The 6,000-nt window shown below is 37.1% G+C and overlaps 1 protein-coding gene across 2 annotated transcripts in view; it reads left to right on the forward strand.

The window, feature by feature from the left end:
• BCKDHB (branched chain keto acid dehydrogenase E1 subunit beta) overlaps positions 1-4,839 on the forward strand; it is a 289,393-nt gene extending 284,554 nt beyond the window's left edge. For both annotated transcript variants that reach the window (XM_082633565.1, XM_082633568.1), the window contains one exon: positions 351-4,839. The gene's annotated coding sequence lies outside the window, so the exon portion shown is untranslated. The remainder of the gene's footprint in view (positions 1-350) is intronic.
• Positions 4,840-6,000: the final 1,161 nt, after the last annotated feature.

The following is a 6,000-nucleotide window of genomic DNA, read 5'->3' on the forward strand; positions in this document are numbered from 1 at the left end:
CTTCCAGAAAGTTTGCATATGTGAAAAGACAAAAATTGCAGATATTTTTTTGTAACAGGAAAAACTGTAGACAACCCAAGCATCTAACGATACAGAAATGATTACATGGATTATAGGGAAATCCATGCTATGGGATCCTCATTAAGAAAGATGAGACATGGTCACATATTCGGACATAGAAAGATGACTAGGAAGTAGTAAAATAAATGCATCAGTGTGCATATTATGACACTATTAAGTAAAAATGCCTATGGGTGTGTGTGTATATGTGTGTTTCTGAGAGTGTATATGATCAGAGGAAGAAATCGAGGCTGCGATAATATGCTTTTGTGCTCCTTCATTTTCTGCAGTATATAACATATAATGGAAGCCAGATGTTGACCCAGATATAAGGAGCTTCATCCATCCCATCATCCAAAGTGTGAAAAGCTGCATTCGCCTGAATCAATACATTTGTGACCTGACCTGGAAAAGCATAGGAAGATAGTGCATCAGAGTTACTTCCATCAAGGTGAAGGGGATTTGTGGCATAGATTGGAACACAAAGGGGGACTATCACTTTTCCATTCTATATCCTCCTCTGTCCTTTGACTTTTAAGATATGTCCCGTGGCTCCCCAACTCAAGTAGAGCATAATATTTAGAACCACAAAATATTTAAAGTGTTTGGTGAAAATGTATGCACTGTAGGAACTTTTTAAGAGTGTCAGATATTAATGCTGTGATGGAATTTAATATCTCAAAACCATGGGCTTCAAAGAAGTTAGACTTGATCTAAGCCTCCGGATCAGAAATAAAATAAAAATGGAAAATATGACTTATACTGGAACTCTTCAAGCAACTTTTGGCTTTTTCTGTGAGAACACTGCAGCTTCCCTGTTGGTAAACTTGGGAATAATGGAGAAAGTCTTGTGGGCTGGGAGCTTCTAGGCTGAATGTTTAACTGCAGCTGGGAGATAGCTGTTCCAAAGAGAGTTGAAGACAACACCAGGTTAACAAGCAGACAAGACTGTTAAATGTTAAACAGTTAAAAGCCAGGCCCTTTGCAAAAAGGGAGGTGGATACACATCCCATCCCTTGTTAAGTTTTCAAAGAAGAGATAAATGAGTAGTATTATTTTTGTAAAATTTTATTGAAGTATGGTTGCTTTACAATGTTGTGTTAATTTCTGCTGTACAGCAAAGTGAATAAATGAGTATGCTTTAGGATTAATAATAATGCTTTGAAGCTTCCTTTTCAGAAACAAAAATTAAAGGGAGGGCTTCCCTGGTGGCGCAGTGGTTGAGAGTCCGCCTGCCGATGCAGGGGATGCGGGTTCGTGCCCCGGTCCGGGAAGATCCCGCATGCCGTGGAGCGGCTGGGCCCGTGAGCCATGGCCTCTGAGCCTGCGCGTCTGGAGCCTGTGCTCCGCAACAGGAGAGGCCACAACAGTGAGAGGCCCGCATACCACAAAAAAAAAAGAAAAAAAAAAAGGGAACAACACCTTGAACTATTATTTTAACTGCTTAGTGATATATCTATATATACATTATATATATATATATATATAATGTATATATATCACATCATATATATATATATTTTTTAACTGAACTTTGTGGTGGTTTTAAACATTTTATTCAGGGCCAACTATAATATGAACATGGGATAGGTCTCAACTTCTGAGACAGTAGGATTTTCAGAAGTTTAGAAATTCAAACTCATATAAAATCAAATATTATTTTAAATGTTCTTAACTGCTAAGGAAAATAAAACCATACCCAAAACTTCCTTTTCTCATCTAGTAATATTATGAGTGGGTATGTTAAAATCATTTAAATAAGTTAAAAGGAAGCTCACATCCAAAGGTTATTTCCAAAGGCTACTCTGGAAAATACCAGAGCTTGGCATGAATGGTTCTAGACTGTTCTGCCAGAGCATTCAGTAGAGTAGTGACAATCAACCTCCAGTTTGGATTGTCCTAGTATAAAAGTAAAATATATTCTCGGGAAAAGCAAGCATGCTGTCAGGCATTCATTCAACACATATTCATGAATCCCCATATGGGTTTAGGGAAAGAAAGTTTAAATAAGCTGTAGGTTTCCCCCAAAGGGAAAGAGAGTATTAATCAAATACTTATAAGGTGAAAGCACTATAAATAATGCTATTAAAATTCTTTGGGATCTTAAGTAAGGGTAGAAAACCCCCTCTAAGTTGTTAATTGTTTCACAGAGTAGGTGACATTTAAAAGAGTCTTTCAGGATACCTAGGATTATCACCAAATATAGAAAGAGACAGGTGAAGTAGAGGAATGTGCATATAGCACGTCTTAAATACAGACTGTATGTAAGAACTTGAAATTATAACAGGGTAGCATTTTGAAAAATTAGATTGTTACATTCAAAATAGGATTTTGCCAACAGGCAATAGGTTGAGAGAATAAGGACTTGAAAAATTATTTTAGTTCTTATTTAACATTAAAGATTGAGCCTGATGGCTACTGTAGCTGCTTTTCTGATTGTATAGAATAGGTAACATTAATCGTTGTTTCAGCTTAGCCATGAGAATGGAGTTTGGAAGATGAAAGATATGGCCTGGAGGAAAGTAAAAGGTATCTTAATTGTTTGGATTACTGGGAGGCACTGTGAGAGTCGGAGGACTGAGAACAAAGACAAAGGTTGGAAGATACTAGAGTCCCTCCACCATGCTCCCCAGTACACACTCAAGGCTGAGCTGGTGGGGAGAGAATGGTTTTGAAACACTGGAGAAGGTATGGAACTCCAAGAACTGGGGAGCTTTGGTTTTGTTCCAGAAGGAAACAACTTGTAGGCTGCCTCCAAGTCAGTTGAGGGACATTTCCGTATTACAAATAAACATGGTAGCAGAGTGTGAGTAAGCAGAAGGGGACTGTATTATTCTTTATAGAACATTCTTGATTCCTGTGTAATGTGGATAAGGAAGCTGTTGTGGTGGGAATAAGGAACTCTACGGCAAATGCACTGGGTTGTGCCATCTGGTAAGGGACCAAGTGACTAATGTAGTCAGACCTCAGTGTATGGTCAGGGTCCAAAGAGTGGTCAGAGGAGCCTGAGTCGTCCAGGAAATTTTATAAAGTCAGCAGAGACCAGGCCGACAGATCATTGACAAGGACACTCTAGGGGTCTAAGGACCACCTTTCCCAACTCCTGAAAAGCACTGAGAAAGACACCAACATCCAGGGCCAACCCCTTTTTCCCTTGCCATTAGTGAGGTTGAAAAAGCCGGATAATCACTTTCGATTCGTCGCTTACCGACTGGGGTGAATATTTGACCAAGTATTGATCAATGAGCTATAAGTGGAATTTGCTGGGGGGTGGCTTTTGTATAATGATTTTTTATCTGAATAAGACAGGGATATGGCTGGGAGCATGCTCCTGAAGCTTCCTTTCTTTGTCCACGAAGCTAGAAATCTGAGGAAAAAGCCACTATGCTAAGCATGTGGAGTGAAAACCAGAAAGAGCTTCTCATCCATGTTATCACAGAACAGATAAACTAACAATAGCACTTACTTATCTTTGGATTTTTTTGTCATGTAAAAACAAACTCCTATTTATTTAGGCCACAGTTAATCATCTGATCTACAATTTTCAGCCTTTTCATCAAAAGTTTATCAAAAATTTTACTGTCTGATAGTCATGTAAGTTTATTGAGAGTCTATCTAATGAATGGTGGGCCAGATCCTACCTTAATCTCATATATATAGATGTCTAGAAGACAGCTGTCTCTGCTGCTCTCTCATCTAAGCCAAGACTCGGTCATCTAAGAGTGACTGAAGCAAGCTGAAGATTTCAACAATTTTTCTGTCCAAAATAAAGAAATCATATTTTCCACTACTCTACAAATTGTACTATGGGTAAGTTGCTAGCCCTATCACAAAATGTTTAGAAAATATGAGATTCAGTGAGCTGGAAAAATATTTTTTTTTAGTGTCAGGAGTTGAACTGGAGGAGGATGAGATAGGAAGGTTTAAGTGGCAGCCAGATTGTGAAGAAACTTGTATGCTGCAATTGAAACACGGATTTTGAAAAGAATATATATATAACTGAATAACTTTGCTGTATACCTGAAACTGACACAACATTGTAAATAACTATTTCAATAAAAATTTTTGAAAAATAATTAAAAATTAAAATTAAAAAAAATGGACTCTGACTTGTAGGTCATTGGGAATCATGGAAATGTTTAAAATAGGAGATTAATACCAAATTAGTATTTTAGGAGGATTGTTTTGGTAACTATGTAGAAGGAAGATTGGAGGGGACATAGAACAGGGACAGTGAGAATTATAAAGAAGCTAATGTAGTTACATGTTAACTTCATGCCTGGAATATGGTTATTGATACTTGTTGAAAGAATTTAACCTTTAGTTCTGGATTTGCCTAAAAGTGTCAACATATTAAATATCAGATCTAGATGACAAAATCTTGAGATTCTTGTTTTAAATTATTTTAATATAATCAAAATATTTGCTAATAACACTTCTTTTTCATGACTAAATAAAAGCAAGCAACTGTTAGATTTTTAAATTGCAGTTTATGTGAACTTGCATGTATTAGCTTCATCTCAGCAGGTGCACAAGAACTGCTTAATGACTGACAGGCTGAATTGAATTCAACAACTTTTTACTGTATTCATTGCATTTTCAAACAGTTTTTCGAACATCTTGCCTGTGGATATGGCCACTATGACACCCAGCTTTTCTGAAGCAAATATAGTTTCCAATTTTGTGTTCTAATCTCATAAACATACTTTTCCTTGTCAAATCATAGGTTTCAATTTTTGTTTCAGAAATGTTAGTCTGTATTCTTATACTTTAATAAACCTAAGAAATGTCACAAATGATCACGTTGCTTACATTTTCTTTGCCTTTTTGCTATAGAAACAAATGAAACAAAATGACCCCCAATTCTCAATGTCTCAGTTATGTATATAGAAATGAATATCCTAAAACAATCCTCTGAGTCCTTTTAAACTCTAAGCTTCTATTTTCAAGCAGTAACTACCTTCAGTGTGAGACAAGTGCCCCCTTGCCTCTTGTTTAGATCTCCTCTAACTGCCAAGATTAAACATTTAACTACCTGTAGTTTATAAAAAATTTATCAAACCATTGCCTAAAATAGGTCTGTGTTTGTTGTTGCGCTTTATTTTTATTTTTTTCTAAAGGACAAGACCCATGAGGATTCATTCACAGAGCTGGTAAGACTGTTGGTGAGTGCTCCTTCCCATGGTGGAGTGAGCTGCATGTGAAGGAAGCAGGGGAGAGAGGAAGCAGCATGGCTGTAAACATATCTGCATCTATAGTTATGTTATAGTGTAAAATAGAGCTGCCATATGATCCAGCAATCCCACTCCTGGGCATATATCTGGAGAAAAACATGGTTCGAAAGGATACATGCACCCCAGTGTTCATTGCGGCACTGTTTACAGTAGCCAAGACACGGAAGTAACCTCAATGACCATCAGCAGAAGAATGGATAGAGAAGATGTGGTAGATATACACAATGGAATATTAGCCATTGAAAAGAATGAAGTGATGCCATTTGCAGCAAAATGGATGGACCTGGAGATTATCACACTAAGTAAGTTGGACAGAGAAAGACAAATACCATATGATATCGCTTATATGTGGAATCTAAAAAAAATGATGCAAATAAACTTATTTACAAAACAGAAACAGACTCGCAGACTTAGAGAATGAACTTATGTTTACCGGTGGGGGAAGGGTAGATTGGGATTTTGGTATTGACATGCACACACTGCTATATTTGAAATGGATAAATAACAAGGACCTACTGTAAAAAAATTTTTTTAATTAAAATAATAAAAAAAATTTAAGTGTAAAAAAAAAACCCCAATAAACAGAAACCTCAACTAAATAGAGTTGGGAGACCAGAAGGGGGAGTTCTCATGCCCTGAGGTAATAGCAGAGCCCAACAGGAAGAAGGACTCAGCCACTAGAAAGCTACGGACTCATGTTTCCTAC

This window comes from Mesoplodon mirus (assembly GCF_964341445.2).
Source record: "Mesoplodon mirus genome assembly, chromosome: 10".
Lineage (NCBI taxonomy): Eukaryota > Metazoa > Chordata > Mammalia > Artiodactyla > Ziphiidae > Mesoplodon > Mesoplodon mirus.